The sequence below is a fragment of the Eptatretus burgeri genome, chromosome 7 (genome assembly GCF_056783735.1).
Source record: "Eptatretus burgeri isolate ZD-2024b chromosome 7, Ebu_testis_v1, whole genome shotgun sequence".
Lineage (NCBI taxonomy): Eukaryota > Metazoa > Chordata > Myxini > Myxiniformes > Myxinidae > Eptatretus > Eptatretus burgeri.
The window spans coordinates 8702244-8723789 of record NC_140967.1 but is presented as its reverse complement, the minus strand read 5'-3'; the positions used below and the strand labels follow the sequence as shown (position 1 = coordinate 8723789).

Genomic DNA, 21546 nt, shown 5'->3' with positions numbered 1-21546 from the left:
TGATTTACCTCAGGAATAATCAGACAAAAGAAGAGTGGGGACGAAATGAAGAAGAAAATGATTTAAGCAACCCTAGCTATTAGATCATCGCAACGCACTCCCTTGTTGTCCCGCTAAACAAAAGGAAAGGGACTATCTCCACGTATAATAATGGAATAACTGTCTTGGGACACCTATCTGTTATATGCATGCGGTTCCGAGAACCGCAACAATATGTTAACAATGTATTTAAATAAATATCTCATTAATAATATTTTTACTATTCATATTGTATTTCACTAATTCTATTTGGTGTCATTTTACGATCTTAAATAAACTTGTTTTAATCTGCTAATTGTAGCTCCCGGTGTTAGCAAATGTCTGACTAGTTGTTTTATTCTATTGATAAGTACAGTGCTATGTTCACAAACGTCTGACTCGTTGTTTTAATCTATTAATAAGTTCAGTGCTGTGTTCGTAAACGTCTGACTTGTTGCTTTAATCTCTTGATTCGTTCAGTGCTGTGTTAGTAAACGTCTGACTAGTTGTTTTAATCTATTGAAAAGTTAATTGCTGGGTGTGGTTGCTCTCACAGTCCTAATTTCTTCACCTGCAACTATACCATAGAATAACTTCTTATGAATGTTGCTGTCTATGAAAGGCATTCGTACAATGTGGAATGGAAAAGCATCTCGTTTATCAAATAATTTGGTGTGAAATTTATTATTATTGATGTCGATTTGTAATTCCAAAAAAGAAACTGAAGTGCGAGTTTGTTTTTCCTTTTTTAATTCGAGCTCTTTTAGATGTATATTTCATCATGAAGCTCATCAAATACAAATCCATCATTAATTGCTCGGAAATCACCAATTAATCAAAAGATGTTTCCACACCTTCGTGCAGTTGTTAGTTCATTCCTGCACATGCTCTGGACCCAATCAGACTCGTGCATGTGCAGGAATAAATTTTCAAAGAAAGGGGCCAGATCTGAACCCATGGCTATCCCCACTGTCTGCTGGAGTATCTTGTTGCCAAATGTAAAAAAGTTGTTCAGAAGAAATCGAATACTTTCTTTTATTTTAATTTTTTGAAAAAACGACATGAATAATGATTTTCTCTTTTTGGACCAGTTTGCTCTTTTTTGATAAACTTTATTGTATACTTTATTACCTGCTGCAAATGCTTGATCTCCCACTCTGTCCAATGCAATTGTAAGCTTGTCATGTGGAATGTTTGTGTATAATGTCGAAAAATCATAAATTGAGAAATATTTACCCTTACCGTTGTTATTAGTGTTGTGGATACTGTCGATTATAGGTTTGGAATTATCAATGAGCCAGATTTTCTAAAACCAGAATAAAATCTCACCTTTTCATGGTAATTTTTTAAGCATTTATAAATTCGTTTCATCACCCCTGTAGTCCTACCTGACAATGGTTTAAAACTGCATTCTCCACGAGTGATGATGAACCTCATCTTACGAGAGGTGTTTTTGTGATCCAGTAAATGAATGGTAATTTATGGTGTTTATTTGGAACTAACAGTTTTCTATCTTCTGAGTGATAGTGACTTCTGAGTTTGGTGTTGTATCAAGTCTATTTTAATGTCGTTACTCATTTTGTTGGTCTTTCAAAGTCCATTTTGTAAGCCCAATTCATCCAAAAGTGTTTGAATGTAGAATGTTTTACATAAAAGTGCAAAATTATTATTTGCTTTGTCAATTGAAACAATAACATATTATGTTTGCAGCTGTTTTAAACAATGATGTTTCCAGATTGTTGAAAATTATTTTTGGATTCTTGATTCAAACTTTACTTTTCAATTTGATTCAACAATTCTCCTTTGTACACGTTTCTCCACCTCCTCCAACCATCAAGCCATTCGTGTGTTTGGTACTTTGTGTTTTTCAGTTTGTTCTCTCATCCATTCCATCAGCCTCATCATTGTAAGTTACGTTGCCTTATTCCAGTTAATCCTTTTATTTTCTCCATAATTTGATCCTTTTGTAAGTAATGTACAAAATTTTCTATCTTTCACTGTTCTGAGATCACCTATGATAATGTGTTTATGATGTGGAATTTAAATACAGAATGTTCACAATTACAATGATGTGTGTTATTTAACCATTCCTCAATGTCTATAGATTTCACAGTTTCCTTATATTTGAAGATTTTCCCCCGAATTGTATTTTGTGAAGTGTACACAACCCTTAGTGGCTCTCTTTCCTGCATTGTTTCTGGAAGTTTACTCCACACTTCCTTCTGTTGTAGTATTTTCTCGATATTGATCATTTCCACACCTTCATTATCAAACATAATTTTGATGATGTCATCTTATTTTCGACAAGTAACTTTAGATTTGTATTTGTACATTGTATTGTCAATCATGTCCATAATTACTTCCATGTGTTGGATTGTATAGTCCTCTTGATCATCCTCTTCCATTAATCTTAACGATTTTCAAAACTTTTTTCAGTTGTTTCTTTTTAAACTATTGATCTTTATTCTACTGCTGTTCAGTAATCTACAGATAAATGATTTGTTAGGATTTAACCATTCATTTACGATTTGTTGTGGGGTGTCTGTAACTGCAACTGAACGTTTACATCCATAATTATGTACTCTTTGTCTCGGAGAGTCTCGTGGTAAGGTGTTAAAAACAGAGGCGATTATGTTTTGTCCATTTTATTTTTGCATCATTAATTCTTTCATTTAATCCATATGGATAAGCAGTTCTTAATTCTTTAATCCAGAGAAGTTCTCTACGCTTATGCAATTGTGTGATTGTTTTATCTTCCATCCCATCCTTTTTTCGGCCATCACCGCTTATCTTTTATACAACCGGAACACTGAAGCTCACATTTTTACAGTATCCATGTGTAAAGTGACGAGTGAGTAGTGGACAACCAGCAGTTTTATCTGGGTTCCTCGTGCCGCTCCTGTGTGCATTCATTCTTACATTACATCTGTATGTTGTTTCACCAACGTATTGCGTCACACATTTGCGACAAGTCAATAAGTAAACTATATTTTGCTTGAGGTTTCAGATGTAATTATAATTCTCTGGTTTCTTTTAATTTGTAAAATCTAGCCATTACTGCATAACTAATTATATTGTTTGTGGCAAATATCGGACTAGTTTTGCAATTGCAAGTCCAACATTTATGCACTTTGCTTTTGGATAAGTGTTCCCCATTGGCTAACCCAGAATGGCCACCTCCTATAGCCAGGATATCTGAGTTAACTACATTACTTCAAACATTACACACAAACACAAAACTATTATCAGAACAGCTTTACACACAACAGCACAACAAAGTATGCAAAGTGATTTATTGGCATATCTGCAAAAATTTCAACATCCCAGTTCCAGAAAACTCATGGAAATACAAGCCAAGGGCAAATCGTTGAAAATAAGGACGTCATGCTCACGTACGACCTGATGATGCTATCGAGCATGAACATAGATAATAAAGCCTTGCGACCGGACATCGTTCTCAGGAACAAAAATTAAAAGACAGCATTGCTGATCGAGATGAGTACCCAGCGATTTTGGCTTAAATAATGCAGAAATGAAGAAAAATGACCAAATACCAGGACCTCAAAAATGAGATCAAGACATCTTGCTCGCTGAAGAGCGTCGAAATTGCACCACCAGTGATAATTGGAGCAATAGGAATAATAAAGAAGAACTTCACCGAGATTTTGAAAACCATCCCCGGGAATATCACCATAAACAAACTGCAATTGGAGGCAGTCCTGGGATGATAATCCTGAAAAAGAGCCCTCGGAACAAAACTCTGAGAACAACAAAGTTGAACAGCTTGGTCCATGAACTGTGATCCCTCACCGAAGTGAAGGTGGATACTTTGAGTCATGAGAGGACTTCCTACCATCTCCTCAAACCTGTAAATGGAGACAAAAACAACAACAACAACACACACACACACACACACACACACACACACACACACACACACACACACACACACACACACACACACATACACATACACATACACATACACATACACACACGACCGTAGCATAATTGATGCGGGCTACATCATTTTTCCTCTCCGGATTAGCGTTATAATGAGTGTGGGAGGCTAACCAGGAAGCTGTCTTCCAAACTTCGCATAAGAGGCTGCGTTCTTCCATTGTTTTTGATATAATCCTGTTTATCCTGGGTCATTTTCCTTTGTAAGTTACGGATGTTGTTGTACCTTGTAATCTATGAGGCCTTGCATACCACTGCAGACATTTTCTTTTTTTTATGGCAGAGAATAAGTTTTACGGCAGAGAGTTTTATTGATTTGGTACTTTAGCAATGTATTATGGTGTCTTTATCAGTCTTGTTACTTCCGCCCACTGAAGGTGGACGGAAGTTATGCTTTCACCCCTGTCTGTCTGTTTATTTGTGAACAATATATAGTCATGCGCCGCTTAACGACGTTCTGGGCAACGACGGATCGCATATACGACGGATCTGCCAGCTGTAAGAAAAAAAAAAGAAAAAAAGGTAACTGAAAAATTCCTATCGCCAAGTGATGTAGCCTCGTATAAAAATAGCACATACAATTATGTACACTGTACAGTACATAATCTATCTATAATTCCAGCAATGTGTGTGTGTGTGTGTGTGTGTGTGTGTGTGTGTGTGTGTGTGTGTGTGTGTGTGTGTGTGTGTGTGTGTGTGTGTGTGTGTGTGTCTGTCTGTCTGCGACCGCAGTTTCTCGACGACCACCAGTCCGATCGGATTGAAACTTGCCAGGAATATTGCCGGAGCCCCGCGGATGTGCCTTTTCAAGGTTTTATATCAATCGAATGAGCGGTTCCCAAGTTACGGCCATTTATCTGTCAACCAATGACAGGACATGGTGCTATGACGTCACAAATGACCTCACAATTAATGTTTATTTAATTATTTTTTTGTTTTTTTTTGCACGATTGACGTCACAATTCTTCTTCGTTTGGTATGATGTCACAATCGATGCTGGAGACCTGAGTATGTGCCTTTTCAAGGTTTGATATTGTTGCGGATTCGCGCCCGCCGGCGTGCGAACGGCCACATAACTCGAATCGCGGCACGTCGCCCACCGGACGGACAATTCCGTCGTGACCCTCTCGGACTAACGCCGGGAACTAGTCACGGGTGGGCCTTTCGACCTCACCACGATCGTGCCAATCGGCCCCCCGCGTGGGATAGGGTTGCTCGCCAAATTCGACCTACCTAAGTACCCACACGGAGGGTAGACCGGGCGACCGCACCTCGCCGCAGGTCGACTTCGGACACGGGCCACTTTAAGCGACCCGTTCCGTACTATCGGGATAACCGAGCGGTGTTATCGTCAACCTGGACGGTTCGATTAATTATCGGGCGTTTTAGCCCACGACCAACCCTTTACGTGAAGTAAGATGGAGATTCAATAAAGGAAAAGACGAAGCGAAACGGGAAAACAGTTCAACATAAAGCACATTTATTTCGCGATGAACGGAAAGCACACATATACAATTACACCAAAAGCAAATGTAAAAGAAGAAGAAACACACAATAATACACAAAAAGCAAAAGACAATGCAGAGCTAACCGACTACCGAGCACACGGCAACACTTATACAGTTTTACTTCACAGACGGCGCCGACAACACATATACTCAAAGCAAAAGAAAAAGGGACCACCCTCCACTATGAGGGGGCAGACGGCCTGGGGCCGAGACCACGTCGAGCCTACCCGTCTGGTGATGAGCCGCAAAATGGCGCTGGCGCCCCGACTCCGCGGGCCTCGCTGGGACTGCCTGGTATGGGGTGGGAACGGGGCCCCCTTCTCGCACTATCTCAGTGCGGGGGGAAACAGGAGGGGGTTGTTGATGCTCGGGGGAAGGAGGATATCTCCCTGTCTCGGGTCCCGCGACGAGTGTCTCCACCACGACCTCGGTCGCGTTGCCGGCCTCTCCCTCCGCAGCTCCCCGACTCTGACACGAGCACCCCCTCGACCGCCTTCGCCGCCGCCACCTCTCCAACTCTCCACAGCTCCGTCCAACTGCCTTCTCCGACTCCTCTCTTGACTGGCTCTTCCCAACTCCACCGACTCCGAACTCCACTTGACTGACTACTACTACTTCTTCTTTTCCCAACTCCACCCTTGCTCTTCCCAACTCAACTCCGAACTGCTCCTTTGGCGAGCGAACGCAGCCCTTTATAGCCCCCGGGGCCTCGCTCCTTCGCCTTCGACCCTTTACCTTCGACCCTTCACCTCTGGCTGGCTCCCCATTGGACCGAGGAAAAGTGGGCGTGAATGCTTTTTGATCCATGAATTTGCATATAGCGATATTACTCCAACGCACCTGGAGGCGGGGCCTAATCGCCCCACGCTCGCCGATAGGACGGAACAGAAGTGGGCGTGAGTCGTTTTTGATCCGTTTTCTTCGGAAAGGCTGTGATGTTTCTGCACACGCTGCTCGGTGCACGCCCTGCACGAGTCCAGTATCGGTGCCCACAAGCGGCGCGGAAATGGCGGTGATGCGATGGTTGCGAGAGCGAGATGTAACGGTAAAGGTCGTGGCTGTTGGCGTTGTTGTTGTTGTGAAGCGGCGTTGCGGCTGGTGGTTGTTGTGTGATGGCTGTTGAGACGTGGTTGGTGGTGGTAGTAATGGCGGCTGATCCAAAATAAAGATAGTAAAAGAAAAACGGCTATCTAGAAGGGTCGCAGCCCGAATGAATGACATTTATTCCCTCGAAACAACGGGTTTGGGCCTAACTACACATATACTTACAGAGATATCTCACCTAAGGGACCTGAATGGTGGTTTGCGAATTTCGTCAACCACAACAATATGACTCGGACAAGCGGTTCCCAACTTACGGCCATTTATCTGTCAACCAATGACAAGACACGGTGCTGTGACATCACAAATGACGTCACAATTAATGTTTATTTATTTATTGTTTTTTTTTGCACGATTGACGTCACAATTATTTTTCTTCTTCGTTTGGTATGACTTCACAATCGACGCTGGGGACCTGAATATGTGCCTTTTCAAGGTTTGATATCGTTCTTCATCCGCTTCAGCAAGTGTTTCCCAAGGTTTGAAAGCTGTTTTTTTCCCAAGGTTTGAAAGCTGTTTTTTTTCCCAAGGTTTGAAAGCTGTTTTTTTCCCAAGGTTTGAAAGCTGTTTTTTTCCCAAGGTTTGAATTAATTGTTCAAATTATTAATTAATCCCAAGGTTTGAATTTTCCCAAGGGAATGAGCTGTTTCCCAAGGGTTTGAAAGCTGTTTTCTCCCAAGGTTTGAATTAATTGTTGTGCTTGGTAGATATTTGTGAATACATTTACAGAGAGAGAGGGGGGAGAGAGGAGTGGGGAGAGATGGGGGCGAGAGAGGGGGGCGAGAGAGGGGGTGAGAGAGGGGAGGGAGAGAGGGGGAGTGAGAGAGAGGGGGCATCACAATTCAAGAGAGGAGGCGAGAGAGGGTGGCGGGAGAGGGGGGTGAGAGTGGGGGCGAGAGAGAGAGGGGCAAGAGAGGAGGGGGCGAGAGAGAGGGGGCGTCACAATTCTTCTTCGTCGTTTTAGATGACGTCACAATTGACGCCTGGGACCTGAGTACGTTTCCCAGGTGTTTTCCAAGTTATGGCCATTGATGATACGGTTGGTCCGATCTAATTGAAACAATGCCCAATCCAGTCGTCGTTTACGAGAGCGAAGGAACGAAGCTACACATACTGGCACGCACCTACGGACCCGCACTAGTGCCTCATAATCTATCTATAATTCCAGCAATCTCTGTGTGTATGTGTCTGTCTGTCTGTCTGTCTGTCTGCGACTGCAGTTTCTCGACGACCGCCAGTCCGATCGGATTGAAACTTGCCAGGAATATTGCCGGGGCCCCGCAGATGTGCCTTTTCAAGGTTTGATATCGATTGGACAAGCGGTTCCCAAGTTACGGCCATTTATCTGTCGGCCAATGACAAGACACGGTGCTATGACGTCACGAATGACGGCACAATTAATGTTTAATCATTTATTTTGCACGATCGACATTCCGATCTGACTGAAACTTGCCAGGGCTATTGCCGGGGCCCCGCGGATGTGCTTTTCAAGGTTTGATATTAATCGGACGAGCGGTTCCCAAGTTACGGCCATTTATCTGTTGACCAACGACAGGACAACACAATTCTTCTTCTTTTGATATGACGTCACAATTGACGCTGGGGACCTGAGTATGTTTCCCAAGTTATGGCCATTTATGATACGGTTGGTCCAATCTAATTGAAATAATGCCCCAATCCAGTCGTCGTTTACGCACCTATGGGCCCGCCTCTACGGGCCCGTACTGGTGATAATAAATGACAGTGTGGCCCTGTTATAATGCGATCGTTGAGGTCCATAGAATGTCATCGCGAAAAAAAACAGGATCGTGCTAAATTGGGATTCAAGGAAATCGGCTTTCATACTGAACCAATGTTTTCACGTTTACCTTCAAGCAAGTAAATTACCTTTGAATTGAAGAATTCCACGAATAAATCGTTGTTCTTAGTCGACATCAAAACACAAATTTATTTTTAGTGAAGCTTTTTATGTTGTTAAAACAATCGCACTGTTCCGGAAGAAGAAAAAACAAAAAAAAAAATATATATATATATATATATATATATATATATATATATATATATATATATATATATATATATATATATATATATATAAATATATGTATATATATATATATATATATATATATATATATATATAGCACAATTGACAGGTGCTCGTTTCTTCATTTATAAATTATAACATCGATGCAATGATTACGTATTTATAAAATCCAAACGCTATTTATTCACCTTTCTATAATCGATGCGAGAGGACATTGTAAGCTGCTGCTAACAACATCGATGGCCGTCATGAACAGCACAAAGGTAAATCAAACGCGTCCTCCGTCTCTCTTGGATGTGTGTTCCAATTGCCGACAGTATTCAGTACAGTAACATGCTGTACAGGTTTGTATCCGAGGAGCAATAGGCCACACCATAGAGCCGAGGTGTCTAGGTTTGTGTAAGTATGATGTTCGAAAATGAAAACGAAAAAAAAAATGATGTTCGCCCAACGACGACGTCGCTTAACAATGCGTTTCTCAGAATGGAACCCCGTCCTTAAGTGGCGCATGACTATCTCAAAAGGTTGTGGACGGATTCGGTCGAAATTTGGTCGAGAGCTTGGGTACGTGACAAGGACAAAATGATTAAATTTTTGGTGAAGATCCCAATCCGGATCTGGATCCGAGAATTTTTAAAGTGATTTTTCACCATGGAGAGATCGGGCAAAAACAATATAGAGCAGGATTTCTCAAAAAGTTGTGCACGGATTCGGAAGAAAGTTGGTGGGCAGGTTGAGAATGTAACATGGAAGAATTGATTTGACTTTACTTTAGTGAAGATCCGGATCCGGATTCGATAATTTTTTTATGTGATTCCTTACCATTGAGTGATAGGGCGAAAACGATACATAGCACGATATCTCAAAAAGTTATGAACGGATTCGGATGAAACTTGGTGGATGGGTTGGTTAGGTGGCAAGAACAAGGCAGTTAAACTTTAGTTCTGGTCCGAGTCCAGATCCGGCCTACCAGTGGGATACAAAACCTGAACTAATCAGCTTTACGGAGGTGTGTGCTACACCGAGTGCTCTTCTGCTTCGCTTTGAAAATGCTCGAGAGTAAAAGGTATGGCGTTTAAAGGCGTATAACTTCACTCGAAAGTAGCTTTTTCAGCATATTATTTTGAACACATTTGATGGGGCGGTCATTTTCTTCCTGTGCCATCCCTACATATGGAGTACTACCTTACTCCATGATGCATTGCTTTGATTTGATGTACCATACTCTTTCCAGAGCAATGCTGCCACCGAAGCAGTTTCTTAGCAAAGGTTAAGCTGGGTGGTTTGCCATTGCCTTCCCAGCATTGTTTGTCCATGTTCTGTCCTTTTCGATGCTGAGTCAAGCAAGTCAGCAGCACGGACCATTTTCGAAGACTCTGGTATGACTCTGCCCGGGTTTGAACCACTGACCTCCCAGACTCAGTGGACGCTATAGCTATTACGCCAAATCTGGTGTGTGTGTGTGTGTGTGTGTGTGTGTGTGTGTGTGTGTGTATGTGTGTGTGTGTGTGTGTGTGTGTGTGTGTGTGTGTGTGTGTGTGTGTGTGTAAGAAATATTGTTTTACACGGTTAGGATAATCCATAAAGGCACAGTCAACCGAATTATGAAACTTGACTCATGCCATACCTGTTTTTATACAGACAGGCAAAAGCAAATCAAGTCTCAGAGACATTTTATTTCCTTCATAACCCACAAACTTCTTCAAAGCCAAGCAAACGAATCGAGCATGTGGACCTGTTTTAATCTGCTGAGTGTTAATCACCTTCCAGTCCAACGCACCAGTGTTTGAAGTGGAAAACAAAACATACTTTTAAGATTACTCTTTCTTATTCATGCCATCATGCACGATCGGTCGTTTGGTCCCTCTGCATTTGCTTCCGGCGAGATCTCATAAAATATGCATGTACATTTACTAAAGTTGGAAAATTATTGGACATATGTAATGTCCATCCTGGTTGGTCTTCCTTGATGAGGTTATCTGGTCACGTGTGCCCAGTGTGGGCGGGATTGTAGTGCGGGTCGAGCGAGTTTGGCTGGGTCAGAATTGTTTGGCCATCAGCAGTGCTGGTTTTCCAATGGTGCTTGGCCCACACTCGGACCGGCCCGTAGCGACTGATGTTTTAAAAATATTTATTTATTGATTATTTTTTTTAAATTTAAGTGTACACATCATAATCCATTTCCATTAAAGAATATTTAGTATATAATTTAATGCTACTTTTACAAAACATACTAAATATTTGAATTGAAAAAAAACCCCACAACTACCATTTCCTGGCGCGTGACGTCACCACAGCCAACACTTCATGGCGGACGTTCCAATTCTTGTAGCACACGTGCACAGCGGGAGAGTTATAATTGGTTTAGAGGAAAACTGGATAATTAGTAACGCAAATGATGAAAAAACATTTTAGGATCGCTCACAAACGCAGGCATAAAGCAGATAATGATAAAAATGAAGCAAAACTGCCTCATATCAGCTGCTACTTCAGTTACAGTGTTTCTGCTTCAACTTCAAATTGTAACTAAAACTTATATTACAGCTGTATGCTGCGCTAATATAAAGACTACTTCTGTATTGATCTGTATTTTGCAATTGCTCCCCAAATGGTGGCTCACAAATTAGTTTGGCGCCAGGCCCCAAAAAGTATAAATCCGGCCCTGTCCGTAGGTCATGCCTGCCGTGGGTTTATTGGCCTTTCCTCTGGGTTCAATAGTCTTTTCTGATAAACATGTCCATATATGGAAAGAGCACACAGACGACAACAACTATGATGATGATAACATTGTAAAATATCCTTTGTTTTTCAGCTGGTTTATTTAATTGTACATTGCGATTGAGACTTTCAAATCTTTAATTTCTACTGGATGTTTCTCCAGCTTGGAGTACACATGAAGGCAATGTACAAAATGCATGACATACTAAAAAAATACCTGTTCACACTCTGCAGACATCACCAGTGATTCTATCAATCTGTTCATTTTATCGATTTATTTTATCTTTAACCCTATCTACACCCTATCTTGCTTTATCTTTTACCTGGCCCTTCTAACCCCAATCCAATTACCACACACTATACCTGAGAGGGAAGGTGTTGTTACCTCCACCACCGAAGGTAAACAGAGGTTATGGTTTCATTCATCCACAATAATTATGGATGGATTCGGACGAAACTTGACGGGCAGGTTGGGTGTGTGACAATGACGAATTGATTCTATTTTGTTAAAGATCTGAATCTGGATACGAGGATTTTGTTTTTAATTTTTAAGTGATTCTTCCTAATAACAAGGAAGACCAAATCCTGCATTGGAGTCATCAGTAGGAGCCAGAATAAGCAAAGAGCAAAGATGGAGTCAGCAAGAGGAACCTGGATAGGAATCGGGTTTCAGCCGCTACTCCGCAACCGCAAAACCCATCCAGGCGCAGCCATGTGAGCCTTACAGAAAAAAATTCTGCAATAATTCACTTCTTAGACAGATAGATAATGAAAGAGAAATAAAGAGTGAAAGAGATGAAAGAAAAGAAAAAGCAATAATTCGAATGAATGAAGACAAATGTGAAAAAAAATTGCAAAGAATTGTGAAAGGAATGAATAATAAAGATGTCGGGAAGAATCCGGATAGATCGATTTGAAAGATATCTGTAATTGAGAGATGGAGCCAAAACATTCCATCGTCAAGGTATTTCAAAACGTTTTGAATGGGTTATGATAAAACTTGGTGAATGAGTTTGGAAGATGACAACAACAAGCTGATTAGATGTTGGTTCAAGTCCGGATGCATATCCGACCTATCAGCGGCATACCGTTGAGCCTGGCAGAGGTATGCGCTCAACCGAGTGCCATTCTAGTTTGTTCTGTGTATTTTACAGAAGTGCTGCAGTAAACATGTACTCTTGAGTCCTGCTTTCTTTTCCTCCCATTTGTAAGGACAGGCTCTTTGCTTGTTTATATTGAAAAAATAAATGTTGGTTCAATAAAGGAGATAGGGCTTGGGGTGGAGAGGAGGGATTTGTATGAATGCCGTCATGTCTCCCCCTCGTCTCACCTCCCCACTCCACCTCCTCCTGACGCTGCCAGCCAAGATCCATCCCTGCAACATTTCATACATAGTTCAGAGATAAGCATGCGATTTAAATAATAAAGCAAGAATTTATTATTTTTCATTCATTCGATACACATTTTGGTAAAAGCATGTTTTTCCTGATTTACCCCTGAAATACATTTTATAAATTGTTTATACCGAGTGCTCCTAAGTGAAAAGCAAGCAGCAGTTTGAATAAGGTTCACCTTCACTCCTTCACTCCTGATTTACCATGTGTGCAAAGCATTTCCTCAATTCCATTTAGCAAGGCAGGGAGGATCAGTTCGTTTTACTCACAGGACAAAGCGACGCACAATTCACTTGGTAACAAATGCACATTGCAAGCTAATAAAACCTCGACGCGACAAGCTTCAACTGTAGCCTCCGTCACTTTGCATTCATTCTCGGAAGCGGTTTGGTAGGAAGTTTCAGGAATATAGAGGATAACATTCTTTGATACTGTGTAATGATTTATTAACACTTATCTTACATGCACAGTAACCATATTTGGGGGGGGGGGTGGGGGGAAATATCAATGTACTTGTATATTAATTGCAAATACAGGAGTAAACAATGGACAAATCAAGAAAGCAATAAGATTTGAGGCTCGGTCTGTTACAAGACAAGTCTAAAGCTCTCTAAAGGAAACACCAAATATGCCAGCAAATGCCTTGAGGCATCTTCCCCAGTATGAAACAAGACGATTCCATTTCTCTGACAACCATGAACCGCTTTTGATTTGGCAAAACCATCTAGTGAGAGTCCAGAGGGAAATAATTGAATGGATGAATTGAATTCCTCTGGCTGCCAACTATAGTCGTGCCAACTTCCGTCATACATCAAATGTGTATATTCTTTACACAATGTGGCATAAATTACGTGAAACATTAAGGAAAAGGACAACAGGCCTCAGCACAATGCCATTGATATTAAAGATATTTAAGCTTATCTCAACATGTCATTGTTCGGTGTTTGTCTTGTCATGTCTCCGTGTGGGACCCATGCCCTTGTCAAATATAGTTGATGTCTTATTTACTATGGTTGTAATCTTGCGTCATTGAAATTTTTTGATTGAAACTCTTTGTAATCAATAACATGGAGGTGTCTCCCTTTCCCGTCATCGGGCTAAATAGAACAAGAGGAGCTGTGATGAAGACGTGGGCTTTGTAGAGGTAGACAAGCTTGTAGAGGTACGTAGTACCAGTAACTATCCCTTCAAAAAAGTACGGTCCCACAATACCACTGCATGACTGACACACCACACCAGACTAGGTCCTGGTAAATTGACTGACTTTTCTTCATGAATGTTTGGATTTTCAGAGGACCAATACACACAATTATGTCAGATCACTGTACCACTAAGCTTGAATGGTGCCTCATCTGACCAAACAATCATGTCCACAAACAGTGTACCACTTCAACAAAATCGAATTTCCAACACCACTCTCAGAAATGCTTTGCTTTCATCAAATATATCAATCGACTCTCTGTCATGTTGCTTGTGCTTTGCATTATGGGTATCGTTTCATTTTTGACTTTGCTACTAATGCCATCTCTAAGGTGTATGCCACACTAATTGGAGGCACATTAAAATTGGGTTTCCACCATGATGACGTGAATGGATATTCTTTGTGTGCGTGCGTGCGTGCGTGCGTGCGTGCGTGCGTGCGTGTGTGTGTGTGTGTGTGTGTGTGTGTGTGTGTGTGTGTGTGTGTGTGTGTGTGTGTGTGTGTGTGTGTGTGTGTGTGTGTGTGTCTAGATACACGTCTTTTTGAAACGCCCTTTAAAATGTGTAAACATTTTTGAGACACCCTGTATATTGTTACGAATTTTGGTCCGCCCAGCGTGCGATCGGTCACGTAACTCGAATCGCGACCGCATCGCCCACCGGAACGGACAATTCAGTCGTGACCCTCCTTGGAACTATCGCCAGGAGCTAGTCACGGGTGGGTCTTTCGTCCCCTCCACAATCGTGCCAATCGGCTACCCGCGCAGGATAGGGTTGTTCGCCAAACCTGACCTACCTAAGTACCTGCGCAGGTAGTTAACCGGTCGATCGTTCCTCACCGCTGGCCGGTCTAGGACACGAACCGCTTAAGCGGTCCGTTCCGTGCTTCAGTGATAACCGAGCGGTGTTATTGCCGGCCCCGACGGACATGATTATTTACCGGGTGCTTACACCCTTCTTCCAATTCCTTCCGTGATGTAAGATGGAACTTTCAAACAAAGGAAAGGACGCAACTAAACGGGGAACAGTTCGACAAGCACATTTATTTCACACACACACAAGGCAAGCACGTATTCACAGCCATACAGTAAGAATGCAAAGAAAGAATTACTACCGAATACAAGCAAAGGTTTATTTACATGCACTTAAACAGTTTCTACTTTACAAGACACGGCGCCACAACACGCATTCACACAAAAGCAAATGAAAGACCCCCTCAAAGGCAAGGGAGTCAGACTGGGCCCGTGGGCCTAATGCGCGTGGAACCTGGATGAGCGGCCAGGTCCACGAGACCGAAGGGTCCTACCCGCACCCTCGTGGCGTGATGGCGGGCAAGCCGCAATGTCAGCGTAGCTGCGCCTGGCTTCGTGCCCCTGGCGGGGTCGGCGAGCTCTCTCCGGCGCTCCCCATCTGCCTTTCCTGTCGGCTTCGAGCTCCGTCTCCCGACTCGACTGCCCTGCCGACACTGCAGACTTGACTTCGTCCCCCGACACTCCGCCGCTGCCACTCCACTGCTCCCACTTGGTTCGCTGCCGACGAACTCCGCACCTTGACTTCCACTTGACTTCCTGCCCCGAGCTGCGCCGTGCTTGCGCCTATATAGCCCGGGGAGGGTCGTATATGTAAATTTCTGGATCACAGCGGGTTCGGAGGCGGGGCTATGCCACCCGATGCTCAGTCATTGGATGGATGAAAAGGGGGCGTGAAGCATTCCTGATCCGCTTTTTGAGGCGAAAAGAACGCATTCACAGTCCATGGCACGACGTGTGGTAGAAAGGCGGAGGTGGTGGGAGTTTGGTTGTTGGCGGGCGTCGTTTGAGAATGGTGGTGAAGCGATGTTTGCGGGGTGGAATTGTGGAGGTAAAGAGGCGAAGGTGGTGGCGATTTGGTTGTTGGGGTATGATTGGTCCAAAATAATGACAGATTAAAGAAAAACGGCTAACTCAAAGTATCACAGCCCTGTGAACACAGAAATTCCCTTTAAACAACGGTGGGGAAATCTAACTTCACAATTACTTATCGTCATAACTGATCTAAGGACCCTTTATGGTGTATTGCGAATTTCCACAGCCGTAACAATATATACTAGCAGGGGTACTCAGCGTTGCCGGGCAACACCAGGTACTTCCTCTCACTCCACCCCTTTGCCTTCCTCCGTTAGTCACCAAGTGTAGTTGCTTGTGTTCAGTTTCCAAGTTTCTTGTGGAGCACTCGCCAAGTGGTTTAAGCACTCAAGCAAGCACTCCATTCAAAAGCGTTGATAAGGAACGGCTGTCTTGGCGAGTGCTAGCACGCTGCTTAGTAACTGAACACACCCCTGGAAATCTCGACAGTATACAGTACATATAAAAAACTGCCAAAAGGACAGTTAAAAAAAAAATTAGACTTTAAATATGAATCATGACTGTTTTAATTGTTGTAAAAACAGGCTCGAATGAGCTAAGATCCTCGTCCTCTTAATGATGACGTCATAAAAACGAATATGACATCATTGTGATGTATCAGGCTTGCGATAAATTATCTGTGCTCATGCCCGGCTTGATTCTCGCAAACAGAATTCAAAAAGCTTGCCTAGTTTCGGAGATAATTTTTTTAGGCGATTTCCATTAGCGGAGATATTTTGACGTCATAACTTTTTTTCGAGGAGGAATTTTCAAAATCAGAGATAGTTACTGTCTGCGCAGGGTAATTTTACATATATATGCCAAGTTTCAGGAAGTTTCGATGAAAACTGTAGGCTGTGAAACAAAAAACTCCACAAGAACAACAACGTGAGTAAGACTTGGAGATCCTCCACGAGGATCTAAAAATGTACCTGTTCAGTTTTCACCGCGTTTGTTTTTAAAATGTAGATAAACTGAGAGGTGATATTGAGTGTATGAAAGTGGATGTGTACATTTCGTGTAACTTTAAAGTGTACGGGTACATAACTTTTAAAAAGTGTACATGTACACAATAAATATCTCTGGGGAATTTCTACGGTGGCCTCCCGACGAATTACCTATGGATGCATTACACGACCAAGACGATTTTAATGTTTATTTCCTTGAAATAATATGTGAGTTATTACATGTCCATCAGTTTGTTTATAAGCCTTGAAAAGTGGGTGAAAACCAAAATAAAACCAAAAAAACGAAAAGGTGTTTTAAAAAAAAAAATGAAAGACCACTATTTTCCTTCCTCTGCATTGTGAGAATTAACCAACCTTCACTGCACCGTCGAACTCGCTATTCACGGATTCCCTATTTGTGGACCCCATGTATTTGCAGCTCATAACGTGTGACCTGCTTCAACATTCGTGGGGTCCGACAGTATATTAGACCGCCACCGCAATCACTGCGAACAATACATGCATCACCTCATCTGAGTTGTAATCAAAATGTGCCTTTGTTTCCTCAAAATGGTGCCTTTATTTAATGATAGACGCATTGTTCGGTCTTCAGATGTATATCAGAGGCAGCTATTAACCCTCAGAGATATGCAGAGCAGAGAGGATGGCGACAATTTCTGGGAGGCTCCAGGGAAAGGCATGGTCTGGCTTATGGGCATTGCTTGTGAGAGAGAGAGACAGAGACAGAGACACAGAGAGACAGAGACACAGAGACACAGAGACACAGAGACACAGAGAGAGAGACACAGAGAGAGAGACACAGAGAGAGAGACACAGAGAGAGAGACACAGAGAGAGAGAGACACAGAGAGAGACACACGAAGACGAGGCCTGAAGAATGGGAAGCTCTTCCGACCCACAGACGTGATCTCAACTTTATATATAAGATATACTATATGTATTATATATATATATATATATATATATATATATATATATATATATATATATATATATATATATATATATATACATTAGCAAGGTTCCCGTGCTATGCACGGGAGGGCTAAACAGCCGCTGGACCGGCTCGTGAAGCCGGTAGACAGCCGGCTCATGAAGGACTTGGGCAAAAAATGGTGAAACTACAAATGCCGAATCCGTGAATGTCACCGGAAGAAACACTCACATTATTTCCTGATTCTCCTTTAAACTCAATCTCTCGATATTTTCATCCCAAACAGTATCATTCCAATCACAAATTAACACTATACCATTAATATAACAAAATACAATATTCCAAACACTCTTGAGCTTAACTAAGAGAAATGCCATTCCAACATTATATCTGGATCGGGAGCAGCTTTGTACGGATCGAAAGTTAAAATCATAATTGTATTGAGCTACTTATGAAACCTTCCATCCATCTTCAATAGCCAGGACACCGGCCAGGACCCCAAAAAAAAAGTTCCACAGAAGGTTTGGCAGGGCTAGCCCCAAAACTGAGGGAGTGGTTTGGGGATGGACAGAGAGACACAGACAGACAGAGCTTTGGGTCTCCTGAACTGCATTCCTCCTCCACCACAGATGAGTGCACACATTGAGCCACCTCCACCTTCACCTTCCCAGAATCCTGTGTTGGTGCTTCCACAGTCTTCCTTGCTCATTGGGCAGTCTTCCTTGCTCATTGGGCAGTCTCCCTTCTCTCCAGTCCCAGAATACTTTACTCTGGCCTCCGTCACTGGCTTCCAGCATGTTGGTCCTCAAGGTGCCTGACTTTCCTCCGGTGACAGACTTGCAAGCAACTCCCGCAGCAACAACTCTGTAGTAGAGCCACAGTCTACAGTCACCCAATGCGGCTGTCACCATGGTACCCCCTGAAGACCCACCCTGGACAGCGGTAGATGTCACTGGCAAAATTGTGTTACCACAGAACAGATATGCTTGCACCATGAAACGAGCTGTAAAAAGGAATTGTCTACAACTGGTTTGGATAAACAAGATCTCAGCTGTGATTTGCTTATGTCTGCACAAGCAGATGAGTTGGTGACCCCTGATGATCTGGATTTGGTGTCTGGTGTATTGCAGCTGGCTCAACACCACACGCATGTGGCCAATGGCATAGACATCTGCACTGAGTTCCTTGCAGTCGAGTGCGACCTCTTGGGTGAGTGTCCTCATCATCACACTACTCTGCCATACCACTGGCAGCTGTGGCGCTGTGTACCAACCCCCCACTGGTACCAACCTCTGGGAAAGCCTACCAGAGGCTGCTCAGGAGGGTTTGGAATGACTGCACTGTAACCCAAAGACAGACACGATAGAGATGCACTTCCAGATGCGGAGAATGTGAGTCGACCTAAACATGCTGACAACTGGCGATGTTGACATTCTATGACTGAATGTGGAGACTTAGTTTGGGAAGAAGCATCGAGAGGATCATGGAATTTGGCATGGTATGGAAAATCTATTGGAAAGATGACTTGTGCTGGAGAGAATATGATGAGCTCGTGTCATGACAGCTGGAAGCGACGCTGGTATCGGGTCAAACAGAAGCACGGTTCACCCTGCAAGAACACAGCTACCTGGTGAACTACCAGGAGATGTTTCAGAAGAATGTCCTTGTTGGTACACGATGCAAAAATAGCACACAGGCCTGTCTTCCAGTCGCCAGTCCTTCTGCTGCCTCTACCGAAGACTGTGCGCGAAAGCGCCGATGCACTCGGAAAAGGCCTCGGTGAGAATGAACCCCCGGCAAGTCCACTCGGACCCTCGCTCTTCCCTTTGACCTAGCTGTCTATGGGGTCCTGCCAAGACTTCCTGCAAGTTGCTGTCAGCACCGCTGATCGTGCATTCCGCACAGTTTACTCGCTCTTCCACAAGACCATGCCAGAGACCAAAGTTGTCTTCTTCTTGCGTATGGCAGGTTAGCTGCCGGGGTAGTTATCATTTCTTGGAAGCGTGACTGTGTCGCTGATGCAGTGCCCCTGTACCAGTGCACACCGGTACTCATTTCGCCAACCTCGGAAGGATGACAGGTTGAGTCAACCCCCTGGTGTATTAATTCAGCGGCCAATAGGGCTTGAACTCAAGACCCTAGGATCCCAAGCCACCACCCTAACTACAAAGCCAACACCAGGATACCAAAGCTGTAATTGTGTACATTTTCCGCATAGAAAACCCCTTTCTCTGGGAGAAATACACAAGGAAGAAGGAGTACATGGGTCGAAGGCTTTCTTTGGCCGAGTGTTTCACCAATGAGAGGCATCTTTTTCATGGTACATCGCCAGAGGCTGCGCTGGCAATCTGCAAGCACAATTTCGACCCCCGTGTGTCAGGGAAGCACACCACTGCCTATGGTCAGGGTAGCTACTTCACTCGTCGCTTCAATTACTCGCATGTACTGCGCTGCTTGATGCAGTCTCCGGACTCCGCTCTATGTTCTTGGCTAAGGTGTTGGTCGGAAGGCACACGCAGGGCCGACTGGCATTCCGTCGTACACCACCCTTTGATCCCTGCGACCCAGCCATTGACCCATTTGACTCGTGTGTGGACAGTACTCCCGACCCACAGATTCTTGTGGTATTCGACGGGGATCAATGCTACTCTTATTTCCTTAGATGCCACCACCTCCTTGACAATACGCTTGGAGTATGACGCTCTCTACCCTTGAAATCCAAACTTGAGTATCATTTGAGCTGGACCTCTAACATCGTTTGTGAAACATCACACTGTCCTTTTGTTGTGGGCCTCACACATTATGCTGCGAAATCTTTCTCGTCTTTATCACACTCCTGATACCAGCTTGTTACGGCCATGGGTACCGAGTGTATTATGAGGGGGTTAATCCTCATTTCTCCTCGGAAGAACCAGACCTGGGGCCACCGCGCACAATTAACTTTGCGGTATGGTGGGTTGCTTTACAACCATGAACACCAATCAGTTAACCACGAGTTCCAGTGTCCACCGTCTAATTTGCCGTTTAACTAGAGGTCGCGTGGCTTCCTGAATGGGGAACGTGCCCTCGGCGATGCATCAATGTTATCTTAATTAGATCCTAAGTAGGGTGGCCGAGCGTTTACCGCTGGTGCCCGCCGACTATGACAGGTTAATTAGTTTGGGAACTATCGAGGTTCGGGCAATGCTGGATCACTTGAAGGAAAGGACAAGCATGGACAGGTTGAAAGGTCAACAAGGAATGTATTAATAAGAAAAAATAAATTAACTGAAGAACGTTTTATTTTTTTGTGGTGTAAAGAGATGAATTAAAATCATTCAAAATAATCTCAAACAAATAAAGAATTCAGCAGGCATTGATAGAAAAATAGACAAAGAGCAGATACATATCACAATGCCTTACTTAGGCCTAGGTCACATTTGCTCTACGGCGAGGATACGGCGGCCGTACGCCCTCTGAATTGACAGAAACGTGCGGCGGCCGCAGAGAAACTGAGGTGTCTCAGGGAGGCCCTACGCCATTTGGCTATATTTTACAGGCCGTAGGGGTGCCGTGGAATTATAGCGCGGAGTTATAACTTTTTTTCATTTCTACGTTCGCCGTAGCAATTCGACAAAGCCAAGCTATGACGTAGATGTGTTCCACGTCGACCGTATGTAGGGCGTACGGTGGGCTTGCGTTATTCGTGCGGCTGCCGTAAGCTCTTCTCAATGAAAAATGAATTTTCCCAACCCCCAAAATTTACGGCGGCCGCACTATTTCCACGGTCGCCGTACGGTGGCCTTGCGGTCTGTGTGACTACCTGCGGGCAACGCA

The 21546-nt window shown here is 43.4% G+C and overlaps 1 long non-coding RNA gene and 1 pseudogene across 4 annotated transcripts in view; both read left to right on the top strand.

Moving 5' to 3' along the window:
- LOC147022631 (uncharacterized) overlaps window positions 1–21546 on the top strand; it is a 140381-nt gene that overhangs the window by 58329 nt on the left and 60506 nt on the right. For 3 of the 4 annotated variants that reach the window (XR_015059826.1, XR_015059825.1, XR_015059823.1), the window contains one exon: window positions 13852–13908. The exons of the other annotated variant lie outside the window; for it this stretch is intronic. This is a non-coding gene — a long non-coding RNA (uncharacterized LOC147022631). The remainder of the gene's footprint in view (window positions 1–13851; window positions 13909–21546) is intronic. 4 annotated transcript variants of the gene reach the window in all.
- On the top strand, window positions 18294–20429 carry LOC147022632 (protein mono-ADP-ribosyltransferase TIPARP-like; annotated as a pseudogene).